This window comes from Clytia hemisphaerica, unplaced genomic scaffold (genome assembly GCF_902728285.1).
Source record: "Clytia hemisphaerica strain Z4C2 unplaced genomic scaffold, Clytia hemisphaerica genome assembly, whole genome shotgun sequence".
NCBI classification, from domain to species: domain Eukaryota; kingdom Metazoa; phylum Cnidaria; class Hydrozoa; order Leptothecata; family Clytiidae; genus Clytia; species Clytia hemisphaerica.
This window is the reverse complement of record NW_027103528.1, coordinates 2,880,653-2,895,352: the sequence shown is the minus strand read 5'-3', so window position 1 is coordinate 2,895,352 and position 14,700 is coordinate 2,880,653.

Sequence of the window (14,700 nt, the reverse complement as noted above, 5' to 3'; positions counted from 1 at the left end):
TGTCCCCAGCTATTTGGTTAGTCATCTCCAGATCAAATATTATTAGTGATTCTATGGATCACTTCAAGCATAATACGATGGGAGCATTGTTTGAGTAGCTCTGGTTCGATGTCATTGCTGGCTTTGTTATTTTCAGCTTTTGTATGTGAGATTGTATTTCATCCATAGTTGGGGGAGTGTCATTGATAGCAGTAGAACTTGAAATGTCTTGCAGATCCTTAACAAATAGCGGAATATTATCGATCATTTCGTCAGGTGTGAAATCAATGGAAGGATCCTTCGGATTAAAGTGACTCTTAAAATGGTCATGTAGTTTCTCTATAGGGCACGTGTTATGTGTAGGTTTAAGAGTAGACTCTTGTTGTTTGGCTTTAGAAAAAAGTTTTTCTATTTGCCTGTTGATTATATAGGTATTCATCATTTCGGCTTCACGTTTGAAGTGCTGATCTTTAAGATAACGAACACGATATCTGATTTTTTTACGAATACGTTTCAATTCTTGTGGGTTTGAAGACTGGAATGATAGTTCTGATTTAGTAGTGAATAATTCTTTCAGTTTCTCGTCAGATCTCCACGGAGGAGAGTAACTTTTGACAGTCGAGATAGGAAATGTATCATATGCACTTTCACGTAGTGCATTTATAATTGAGTCGTTAAAAACACTGTTGTATTGAGATTGGGTTACGATATCAGTTTCAAGTTTTTGAGCAACGTTATTAGAGTACTGGTTGTACATTTCTTGGGTAATGGCTTCAAGTTTTATTTTTGATTTACGGACTGGTTTTTGACGCTTTTTGTACCGAGCTTTTTTCGACGAGGGAGTGAGAAATTTGGCAATGACAAGTCTATGATCACTGTCAAAATCGAATGAATTGAACACACGGCAGTTGGTAATGAATTGACGGAGTCAGCTTGAGCATAAGATGAAATCATAAAACTTTTTAGTTATGCCGTCTGCTGAGTGCCGGGTTATACGTCTGCACCTCTTGTGTGTAAACCATGTGTTGAGGACGGAGAGTTTATTGATATTAAAGAATTCGTGAAATCGCAAACCATTATCATTGGCTGTCAGTTCCTCGATGACACTACCTTCGCGCAACGATGTATTTGACCAAGATGCTGAGGTTGTAGCGTTGAAGTCACCAATACAGATTACTTTCTGTTTTTTTTTAACGGATTTGAACTGTTTATTCAGTTGTCGATAGAACGAAGACTCGGTGCTATCTTCGGTAGGAGCATAACAGTTTATGATTTTTAATGAGCAACCGCGAACTATTACGTCAGCTGTGATTATTCGAGCATCAATTGGCGTAATCTCAATTATTTCTATAGATGGATCAATTTTGATGAAAATGCCGACACCATGCGTGCGTTTATTCACGTGGCCGGACCAGTGAACTTCGTATTTATTACCAGAGTCTGATTTAATAAGTGCTGAATCTTTGTTGAGTCGACAAACTTCCTGTAAGCCGCATATCGATAGGTTGGCTTTACTGATCTCATTGACAACACGTTCAAGCTTTTCATCATCTTTTCAATGTTGATGGTTTCAATGTTCCAATTGTAGTGAGACATGAATTTAAATCTGGATTTGTGAGTTTTTCAACCAGATTTAAGGATGTGTGCGGTTAGTCCATCACCCCGAGACAAATAAACAGTCATCAAATGATCATCATTGTTGGTTGTCGATGTTTAAGGTGTGGTGGATTTTCTTTCACCACCACACCCTTTTTTCTTTTTTAGTGATCTATAAGAACAACTTATTCACTAATTCTTAATGGAGTGAATTTTTTTATCTGAAAATAACAAAAACGAAACAGCAGATGGATGAAATATTCATAATAAATTTATTGCCTAGAAAATCTGCTGTTCACCGATGACGTCATTACCTAAAAGATGCTATATGCTGGTCACTGATGACGTTATCTCCTGTATTAGAACAACAAATGCTTTGAAGTAAATTTACCCTCCTAGAAAATAAGACATGCTGTTCACTTTTTCATAAAAACCGTCTCCTAGCAAAGAACAGTAGATATTTCGTAAAAAGGCTGGTCGAATGCTTCTGGAATAGTTGGCTGAACAGAAAATATATAATATGTTGTGGTTTTTACTGAGTAGATCAGTCAGCAAAACACATTTTATGCACGAAAAATATGAAAATTCGCTATGGTCAGAGCCCTTAACACTGTCAATGTTGGGTATATTGGAAATGGACTATAATGGAGGGTACGTCCTCCTGTAATGCCCAGTTTGAGTTAGAAATCGTTTTTTTGTCTAACTCTTAGGAATTGGATTTGGGCTTCATGGTCAAGCAAAAAATTTATATGTGAATCTTTCCAGCGATATTTAAATTTGACAAAATTCCACTTTTTTGAGATTTTGACCGTTTTTTGACCATTTTTGGTCAACAAGTGATCCAAGAATCTCCAAATTTGACCCTGCTTTACTTTAATATGTCCTATAGCAAATTGATTTGAGGTTTCACCACTGGGCACTTTGCCGTTCAGTCGGGTCCGTGCAGTGGGTTTGAGTGTTTTAATTCCCCTAACCTACCCCCCCCCCACAAACCACAAAAGTTTACAAATCAATACATTTTTCAACTCAAAGTAAACATAAATGACTTATGTTTCTGATTTTCAGAAGATCCAGCTAAATGGTTGCTCATGGCAACAAGATTGCGTATTTTGCAGCCCAGTGCGCTAAAGCTCTAAAATCGTGGGCAACAAAAACATACTGTTAGTTTTCAGCGATCTTTCCATACTAAGTGTGTAACTTCAAATTAGTTATCAGGTTACTCATGTCGGTGTAGGTCGGACCTTCATTTTTCCATGGTAAATAGGTTGAATCTTAAAAAAGCTCGGCAGTTAAAGAAATATTAATTTTAAAACAGTTTTTCTTCATGTCACGAACGCTTGATATATTTTATTAGGAGTGGGCTCTACAGGGTGATTTTTCAAAAAATGTCAAACTAAATTTTTTTGAGGTCTAAATTATAAGTGTAGACATGATCAAATAGAATTTTTGAACAAAAATGAAGAACAAAAATGTGGGAAGCCTTTTTGTAGACTAAGGTTTGTGCCCTCAAATCAATATTTTTCCATCTACCCAACTACCCAAATTATGTTGGAAATGAAACACACAGTGATTGAATTCCGCTCAAATTTGGCACATTCACTCCTCCGGGACAGAAATAAAGTATATCAAAACATTTATTCGAGAAATATAATTTTGGACATTTTGGGCGTAGCCCAAAGGCTTTAAGCAGGCAAAAAAGAGGAAGGCTTGACTATAAAGGCGAGAAAACATTCTTTCCTGCTTAAATTTGGCACATTACCTCTTCAGGTGAAGATTTGTAAGTGTAAATTGTGAAATCTTAAAAATTTTATTTTTCCTACCTAGAGGGAGTGACTTCTCATCCTAAATATATGAAAACATTGACAACCTTTTATTTTTATGATCTTGAACAACAGAAAATCCATCAAAATTTATGTTTCTGAAATAGACGATATCGCGTTTAGATAAATGCAATGCATTCTGGTTTCTCGGGGAGTCTCAAGGGAATTATAATCTAGTATAATCTATGATCTAGAAAAGATTATAATTCTATTGAGACTCCCCGAGAAACCAGAATGCATTGCATTTATCTAAACGCGATATCGTCTATTGTAAGCACTTCTTTTGTATCTGAAATAATGTAAATTCTTGTAGAACTGCCGACAATTTGCTCTATGTGATAAAAACACTTTCCTTAATTTAGCACTACCTCAGTGAAGTTCAGAAGACGTAAAAAGGGATCTGAAAGCGGAAATTGAAACTTTTGCATGAATTTCGACAGGCTTCAAAACTGTTCTTGGATCAAGAATACCAATTTCTAGAGGGAATTTCAATTGAATTACAAGATTTATGAATGAGCCCTAGCCCGTCTATATTTCCCCTTTTTTTACGGACATCGAAACAATTATTTACGAAATAACGAATTTACTTTGGGAAATATTCTCAGGATTCGTCAAGATAAATAACTGAGGGTAGGTATGCAAAACTTTAGGGCAAAAATATCATTCCAAATTTTTCTAGAGCTACCCAATCCTTTTTGCCCTTTTTGGGGTTTGGACCAAAAAACGTCCGATAATGACAATTCTTAAATAATACTGACAAAATGTTATTATTGTTATTCAAGGAGGACTTGTACCAAATTGCAGCAAAATTGAATGATTTTTAAGGTTTCCAGGTCAAATTGGGGATTTTTTTGTCATACTTTATGTGAGTCTAATAGGGGGCCAGAAAAGGGGCTCCCACATTTTTTATATTTAAAATATCTCAAAAATTCTTTTTGATCCTGCCTAGATATGCCATACTATTATTTTTATTATTATTATTATCATTTATTAGGTTCAATTTCATACAAAATTGTTCTTCCCCCTAAACATAAATATCAAAATAAAAAGCACTAAAGAATAAATAGTATTAATAAATATAAATATTTTTACAAATTTTCTGGATAAAACTTTATTAAAACTAGACCACTAGATAGACATGAAATGGAATTGGATAACTAAGACAAAAAGGCTGATTGTATCGAAATAGGGACTAGCAAAAGGATAGTGGATAATAGTAGTGGAAATATTTAGTAAGGAATAAAGTAAAAATAGATCTTCATAAATTTATAATTTTATTGTTGTGTTGCACGAGTATGTGCCCTAGATTTAAAAAACAATTTTGATTCTTTAATAAATTCTTTCAGGTCTTTGATTTCCCTGATATTTTTCGGGAGTTCGTTAAAAATTTGAGCTTGGTCCTGAAATGTCTTAGATAAGCCAAAATCAATTTTAATACCATCATCCTGCGAGCGAAGCTTCCGAGGCTGAGTTACTTTCACCAAAGAAAGATATGAAGGCCATTTTTTATCATTAAGGGCCTTGTAAACAAGTTTGGAACATTAAAATCAATAAGCTCTTTTATTGGTAACCATTGCAGATCGACAACATCTTTCAGTGTGGCATATCGGTTTAGGACATATCCTGCAGCAATGTTCTGTATACGTTGCAGACGATTTAATAAGTAATCGGGGATCTGTCCGAATACGACTATGGAGTACGCTATTTTCGATAGCACTATAGCTTCAGCGAGTGATTTCCGAACTTTAAATGGTGTGAAACGTTGGAAATTACGAAGAGCTCGAATGGTACCATGACTGGATTTTATAATTTCGTTGATATGGTCGGACCAGGATAGACTTTTATCAAAATGAAGACCAAGAAGCTTGACGACATCTTTTTGTTCAATTGATTTTTTTGAACAAGAAATAAGATACGAGTAGTCACTACATAATTTGTGATATGACGCTAGACGTTTGGTTGAAAAGATGATGTATTGCAGTTTATCAGCATTGAACAAGAGATTATGATCAGCTGACCAGGTGGAAAGTGATTCGATATCAGTCTCGATTTCCCGGATGCATTGAAGTATATCACGAATTTTTGAATGACGATAAAGCGTTGTGTCATCAGCATATTGGATACTGAGAGAGGAGATTTGGTCAGATAATTCGGTAACATATAGGTTAAATAAAACTGGACCCAAAATACTGCCTTGAGGGACACCAAAGTGAATGGGTTGAACGGGTGATCTTTTATCGTTCACTTGCACAAATTGCTGACGGTTTGTGAGATAGCTTATAATGATTTGCAATGACATGGAACTAAAGTTTAACTTTTTAAGTTTATCAATGAGGGTAAAATGGTCGATCGTATCGAATGCCTTGGAGTAGTCGATAAGAATTGATAGTGTAATTTCACTTTTATTCATAGCTTTGATTATATCATCACGTAGAAACGGAGCTAAATAAAATTTAGTTTGACATGATTTGATGAAAAAAATGAAAATGACCCTGTATAGCCCACTCCTAATTTTATAGGAAAAGACATTTAAAAAATCACAGATGGGATGAAAGAGTTGAGCAGGGATGGCAAGATGGTAGAAAATCGTTGGGGCTGTTTATTCGTAAGTCGAAATTCGTAAACAGGGAATCAGACATTCATAAAAGAAAGACCAAAAGAACTTTCTAGCTTTTCATAAGAGTCAAAATTATTACCCCTGAAGTTTTGTATCTTTCATAGGATATAGTTGATATAATTGAGTCTCCATAACTCGAACACGCACAGGGAACACAAATTTATTCGAGTTAAGGAAATTCGAGGTTCGAGTTAGAGAGACTCTACTGTATGTGGTTTTTAAAACGAAAAACTTGTTTTTCCCTATTTTTCTGGTGCGAAATAGATGCTTTCTATAATAAATATTGATTCAGTCGAAAATCAACACCTCCAGAGACTCTAATTTATCAAACAGACCTTAAGAATTTTGAGTTCTGAGTTCTGAAACCGGGGGGGGGGCACTCATATGGTCTGATCTACAGTATGTGCCGCTCTTAAGAGGAGGTTTTTCCAGACCCTTATATTTACTGAAAGGGTGTACTTTTGGTAGGGCTTGCTGTTCCAAGGTCAAATATTCCAGTAAAGATGGGTTTGGAGTGTAAGTTTTAAACATTGAATTTCGAATGGGGGCTGAAATTTCAGGATATTTTCCCACCGGGGACGAAATTTTTGCCAAATTTTCCAGTGGGGCTAAGATCCCAGGGGGCCTGTGACACAGCTGAGTACACTGTAAGGGTGTGTTTGGGCACTACTGGACTGCAGGTGTAACAGTAAAAATCAGATGTATCTTTATAGTTTTGACTCACACCCATTTTAATTTGTTTTGCACATTGTGTCGACATCTCAGGCTCATTTTCAGATAACTTCAGAAAAAATAAGATACGAGGTCAAACTACACTGTAAGGGTCAGAAACGTTCGGTAAAATACACTGTTAGAGTACCTTTTCACTGGTCAAGAACTGCACTTTTAGAGTTATGCACTTTTAATGGTCCAATTTTGAAAGCTATTTTTGGCGGCACATGCTGTCGTTTAGAAATCGAGTGTCGATCGTGGCCCGGGGTTCTGGAATCTATGCCTAGGTGTTATTCTTATTAGACTTTTATAATTGTTTCTTATGTTCGTAAAGAAAATGCTTGCGGTTATTCGAGGAAAAAAAGGTATTCCAGGATATTCCTAAATGATTAATTATAAAAAAAAACATTATTATGACCACAGAAATGAAATTCAACTTGTTTCATAACAATTTCAAATTAACGTTGTGCCTGATAATAACAGGTGCCAGAAAGGTCTTCTTAAAATGATCCACTTTTCGGTACCACACTATTTATCTCAGTGACCCAGTACGAGGGATTAAAAGATAGCAAGGCTTTATTTTCAACCTTCCAATATCCGTCTAGAAAACTAAACGTTAGCTACAAAAAAATTAAAGCAAATTCAAAATAGGCTCTACCTTTCAACGCAAGGCTACTAAAATGAAAAGAAATTCACTTTGATAAGTTGATGAAATTTCAAACGTATGGTATTTCTCACAAAGGAGATTTTTCTGATCTAATAACAACGCACAACCGATACATTCCATTGATGTCTCAAAAATAGGTAATGTTGCAATATATGAAATACTGAAATCGTCGGATATTTTTGTCGGAAAAACAAGACGTATCCTAGGCAGAGTCTATAGTTCTATAGTTCTATAGTTTGTTAGTTCCATAGTTCTATAGTTCTATAGTTTGTTAGTTCCATAGTTCCATAGTTCTATAGTTCTTTGGTTTGGTAGTTCCATAGTTCTATAGTTCTATAGTTTGTTAGTTCCATAGTTCCATAGTTCTATAGTTCTTTGGTTTGGTAGTTCCATAGTTCCATAGTTCTATAGTTTGTTAGTTCCATAGTTCCATAGTTCTATAGTTCTATAGTTTGTTAGTTCCATAGTTCCATAGTTTTATAGTTCGCTGGTTTGTTAGTTCTATAGTTCTATAGTTCTCTGGTTTCTTAGTTCATTGGTTCATGGTTCTATAGTTTGTTAGTTCCATAGTTCCATAGTTCTATAGTTCGCTGGTTTGTTAGTTCTATAGTTCTCTAGTTCTATAGTTCTATAGTTCTCTGGTTTCTTAGTTCATTGGTTCATGGTTCTCTGGTTCATGGTTCACTGGTTCACTGGTTCATGGTTCTCTGGTTCATGGTTCACTGGTTCTTTGGTTCGTGGTTCATGGTTCTCTGGTTCACTGGTTCACTGGTTCTCTGGTTCACTGGTTCTCTGGTTCATGGTTCACTGGTTCGTGGTTCATGGTTCATGGTTCTCTGGTTCATCGTTCACTGGTTCATGGTTCAATGGTTCTCTGGTTCTCTGGTTCACTGGTTCACTGGTTCTTTGGTTCTCTGGTTCACTGGTTCTTTGGTTCATTGGTTCATGGTTCTCTGGTTCTTTGGTTCGTGGTTCGTGGTTCTTTGGTTCTCTGGTTCACTGGTTCTTTGGTTCACTGGTTCATGGTTCTCTGATTCACTGGTTCATGGTTCACTGGTTCTCTGGTTCACTGGTTCTCTGGTTCTTTGGTTCTCTGGTTCTCTGGTTCTCTGGTTCATGGTTCTCTGGTTCTCTGGTTCATGGTTCACTGGTTCTTTGGTTCATGGTTCACTGGTTCACTGGTTCTCTGGTTCATGGTTCTCTGGTTCATGGTTCACTGGTTGGATCATTGGATCGTTGGATTATTATGTCATTGGATCGTTGGATCATTGGATCGCCGAGTCCTTGGATCGTTGGATGTTTTGATCGCTAGATCGTTGGATCGTTGGATCTCGAATTGCTGGGAAATTGGATTATATAGTTTCGAGTCTGAAATTAAATTAAATTCTGCGAAAATTTCTTCCCTTAAGGTAGTTTCGATTAAGAAAGGGAAAATTTCGATTTTAAAGACCATAAATATTAATCCTGGCAAGAAATAATTTCGATGACCCATCACTTTTTTTCCATTTTCGTAAGTAATATTTTTTCGCAAAAGTTAGTTTCCTATAAAGAACCAGTGAACCAAAGAACCGATGAACCAGTGAACCAGTGAACCACGAACCAATGAACCAGAGAACCATGAACTAGTGAACCAAAGAACCACGAACCAAAAAAACCAGTGAACCACGAACCAATGAACCAGAGAACCACGAACCAAAAAAAACAGTGAACCAATGAACCAATGAACCAGAGAACCATGAACCAGAGAACCAGTGAACCAGAGAACCAGTGAACCAAAGAACCAGTGAACCAAAGAACCACGTACCAAAGAATAACCAAAGAACCAAAGAACCAGTGAACCAAAGAACCACGTACCAAAGAACCAAAGAACCACGAACCAAAGAACCAGTGAACCAGTGAACCATGAACCAGAGAACCACGAACCAGAGAACCATGAACCAGTGAACCAAAGAACCAGTGAACCAAAGAACTAAAGAACCACGAACCAAAGAACTAAAGAACCACGAACCAAAGAACCAGTGAACCAGTGAACCAAAGAACTACGAACCACGAACCACGAACCAAAGAACCACGAACCAAAGAAACCATGAACCAGTGAACCATGAACCAGTGAACTAAAGAACCAGTGAACCATGAACCAGAGAAACAGTGAACCAGAGAACCAGAGAACCATTGAACCATGAACCAGTGAACCATGAACCAGAGAACCATGAACCACGAACCAGTGAACCATGAACCAGAGAACCATGAACCAGAGAACCAGTGAACCATGAACCATGAACCAAAGAACCACGAACCAAAGAACCATGAACCAGTGAACCAGTGAACCAAAGAACCAGTGAACCAGTGAACCAAAGAACCACGAACCAAAGAACCACGAACCAAAGAACCACGAACCAAAGAACCAGTGAACCAGTGAACCATGAACCAGTGAACCAAAGAACCAGTGAACCAGTGAACCAGTGAACCATGAACCAGAGAACCATGAACCAGTGAACCAAAGAACCACGAACCAGTGAACCAAAGAACCAGAGAACCAAAGAACCAGTGAGCTAAGAAACCAGAGAACTATAGAACTACAGAACTAAGAAACCAAAGAACTATAGAACTATAGAACTAGAGAACTATAGAACTAAGACACCAGAGAACTATAGAACTACAGAACTACAGAACTAAGAAACCAAAGAACTATAGAACTATAGAACTAGAGAACTATAGAACTAAGACACCAGAGAACTATAGAACTACAGAACTACAGAACTAAGAAACTAAAGAACTATAGAACTACAGAACTACAGAACTAAGAAACCAAAGAACTATAGAACTAGAGAACTAGAGAACTATAGAACTAGAGAACTATAGAACTAAGACACCAGAGAACTATAGAACTACAGAACTACAGAACTAAGAAACCAAAGAACTATAGAACTATAGAACTAGAGAACTATAGAACTAAGACACCAGAGAACTGTAGAACTATAGAACTAGAGAACTATGGAACTAACAAACTATAGAACTATAGAACTATGGAACTATGGAACTAAAGAATTATTATATTAGCTCTAAGAATCATTTCAACTAAAATAATACATGACTAAAAAATCCGACGGTTTCATTTTCCGACTGAAAAATCCGACGATTTCAGCATCTCATACATTGCAAGCTTGCCCAAAAATAGAACCCTTTCTTGAAATTTCTCGTTAAAAGTTTCAAAGATATTTTGGAAGACAAGATTTAGCTCCTCCTCCCAGTTTGCCTAGGCAATCTCTTTCGTAAAGAAATCTTTCCCTCTCTTGTTATCGTTACAAAATGATTTCAGTTAAGTGGCTCGGTAACTACCATCAATATTTTCATTATTAAGCATTGTTAACCGGTTACTTTTTCAATACGGGCTATACAGCTTTTTGCGCAATACAATTGGTTCTTTTCGCATGATGACGGGCCTACACTGCCCAGAGTTGCCCGTCGTTGGGAAAATTCTTTGTGACGTCACTTTTATAAAGGAAAATGAACAATGCCCTCGGTCAACGCAACAACCTCGCAAGCTCGGTCGTCACTTGACCTCGGGCAATATTTCTCATTGTGTTAGTCGGTTACTTTTTCAAAGCGGGCTACACGGCTTTTTGCCCAATGTAATTGGTTCTTTTCGCATGACGATGGGCCTACACTACCCAGAGTTGCCTGTCGTTAGGAAAATTCATTATGACGTCACTTTTTCAAAGGAAAATGAACAATGCGCATGGCCCCCGGTATGCTAATCGAATTGAGCGGGCCAAAAAAATATGTCGCCGGGCGACGAAGAAAATTTTCGACTTTTCACCCTTATTTTACCCCTCCGAACGGTATATATGAGTTTTTTTAAAGTAAAAAAAAATTACTTTGCAAAATATTGGGAGGAGGGCATGGCTCCCCCCCCCCCCCCCCGGTGACGGGTGCCATGATGCTTTGACATCATTTCTCATATTTTTTATTTCTGACCTCTGAAATTATAACAATTTTTGATCTCTTTTCTCTTCTCTTTGTTTTTTTCGCTTTATTTCACTATTTTTCCTGGATAAAGCGCTAAAAATCAATCGAAGCTAAAGGAAACGGCTAACAAATACAATAATGACCGGTTAGTGAGGGCTGTACTGAAAATATTGCCCTCACTAACCGGTCATTGTTGTATTATGGTTCTTGGCCAACTAAATAGGAAATGTTTTGGGTAAAATTGTTCCATTTATAAGCAACTTGCTAATTGCCTGCAGCCAATTTTCTCTGGACAGAATTTGCACAGCCTAGAACAACAGAAAGAAGGTGCTAGTCACTTTGTTTATCCAAAGAGAATGGAAGCTAAGAATTTTCCGAACCGTGATAAGTGCCGAACGACGCCCTCTGATATTACGTGAGTTGGGCGCGCAAGACATGCTCAGATAAAGCTGGGTGTAAAGGGCGCTGGGGCGTGCTCCCGGGAGGCACTCATATAGTCCGACCCACGACATGTGTCACCCTAGAGGGAAGGTTCCCAAATTGGGGAATGCTGAATCGCAAGTCTGACAAAAGATAAAAGATAATGTATGTTTAGTTTTTGACTCGCACCAATTTATTTTGCACATTGTGTCACATTCATTTTCAGGTGGCTTCAGCAAGACAAGACATTTTCAGTGCTTAAGAGCTTCATAGCTTACCGTGAAAAGCACAGGCCAAAATCATATATTGACCTGTGCTAACCAATCGAGATTCTACTCAGCGCGCAATCAACGCGGAGAAAAGTAACCATGTCGAGCACCCAAGATCTTGGATGAAGTTCAAACAACGATGTAAAAATAATAGATAACCAACTTGCCTTGATTCTCAAAAACATCCGTGTTATGGTTGTAAAAATATTAATGACATTTTGCATCGTAAAAAGTGCAATTAAATAAAACTTGCTTCATTTGCAACCTTCTATTGGACAGAATCGATCACGTGATGTATATTTTTCCAAAATTTGGGTTAGAAAAGTGTATTTTCCTATAGGCAGCCTCACAGAAGGAATTATTTAATTAGATATTATTGTTCTATAAACATTCATCTGTTTATTTTGTATCAGGCAACCTTCATGCACTTTTCGTTCGTGAGATATCGCACTTCAAATCACATATATATTTTTCAGATAACATCATTTTTTGAGCGTTTATTTATCCAGATTAAGATTAAGTGGTATCAGGCCGATCCGTAGTCAATTTGTCTAAAGATTGGTACCTTTATCTTTTGAAAAAAATTCCAAAATTTGCAGTAAATAAGAATTCAAATTTTCTATCAATTCAGTGGATGTCAAAAAGTGTGTCAAAATCTAGCTAAAAGCATAACACGCACTGCACACAGAGCTATTTAAAGGAGTGCTCATTTCAATAGGAAAACAATGGTTGTTCTCTTGGGAGAAGTGCCTTCTAGAGGTAGTTGGTTATCTATTATTTTTACATCGTTGGTTCAAAGTTGATATTTTTATTCCCGTCGTTGAAAACACAACTTAAAATTGTCATCAATGCTTCTTAAAAAGAGTAAGTGATAGAGAATCATATCATGAAAGTCTGCCTATTATTTCGATTCCATTGAAGTAACATTACCATAATTAACAGTTTAGTAATTACTGTTACACATTTGGTAATCATGTAGAAGATTTATTTTGAAAGAAACTCATTTAAATTACACACTTGGAGGTTTTTGGGGAATTTGTAAATAGTAAACTGCATACTGATACAGTTTGCTAGACATTGATATGGTAATATATACTCTTCATCTTTGATTATTTCTGCAGTGGTCAGATTGACACATGCGCGATAAAATTTCTATTATTAGTCTTCAGAGGTTGATTATATTCTTTGAAAACTCAACCTCTGATACTCAGGGTATGCACAACTGCGATTTTGAAAGCCAATTTTTTGGCAGCGCATGCCGATGTTTTGAAATCGGGTGTGGTCTTGTGGACTGAATAAAGCAAAAATATGATTTAGCCTTTACATTAAATCCCCAGTAAGCACAGGTAAAGCTTTCTTAATTCCATCAAAACAAAAACAAGGCTGGATAAAGACAGCCTCTATTTTTATTTATAGATATTACGGATACGTTTTTCGGAAGATGGTAAATTATTTAGTGGTAATTAGGAATATTTTTGCATTTTTAGTGAAAAGTTTACAAAGTTTTTAAACCACAACATAAGTGTTATTAAAGCCCAATGCTGAGCCTAAATAGGGGAATAGTACTATGACGCATTATAAACAAACTTTTACGAACGGAATTTCTTTCCTCATTTTCACGATGTTTTTCCTGTTCAATGTGTTCGAAAAGTCTTTAAAAGGAATTTATTGCTTTTTGATAAATTGGATGGTGCTGATAAGTAGCCCAATGATATGTTAGACTCCATTTATTGGCTTTGCTTCAGAACCCAGCAAACCCTTTCATCAGTAGCGTGGTGGGTCGACAAAAATATGGACAAACTGGGGAGGCAATTTTAGAAAATTTAGATTTTAGCGCCCCGTTATAAAAATTGCGCGAGCGAAGTGAGCACGAACATTTTTGGGAATTTTCTCTCTTTTTGGTTGAAAACTGCAAAGGTGCAAAAAAGCCAAGGGGTAACGAAATTAGTAATAATGAACGTCTTTGTTCGCCGTTTGTATTTCGTCTTAAGGTATGTGTACACCTTTTTTCCGATTTTTTGTCAAAAAGATTTTTTTCAGTCAAAGTGGAAGAAAAGTTACTGGATTTCATTTTGGTAAAATCGCGATCTTAAAATCTTTTTTAGATCCAGAGTTATAACAATTTAAATTTCAAAACAAAGTTTGTCTTATGATGGATTATTTACTCAAATAATTGTCTCTTTCGGAAACAACAAAGACAAAAGAGAGAATTCAGCTGATGTTTATTCTCACCTCTATTGAATAGTAATATTTTTGACACATTTCACTGATTACTCAAATTAACAGCAATCATCTCGTTAAAAATTTCAAATTGATGTAGAAAAAAACGAAATTTTACAACACCATACTAGTTTTAACGAGGTTAAAGTCACCCATAGCATTTAGCTACGAACTTAATTTTTTTTTATATTTTCGGCAAAGAATTGAACTAAAAAAATGTCTTAGGATTTTTTTTCTAATCGAGTTAAAGCTTCACAATTTCAGGTTAAGTAGAAAAAACTCGAGAAAAGAATGATTTTTTTCCAAATTTTGACAATTTTTAAGTTTTCTCGAGTTAAAGTCGATCCAAAAAAAAATCCTAAGACATTTTTTTGGTTCAATCTATTGGGAACATAGTATCGAAATTATTTTTTCAAATTTCAAAAGCTATGG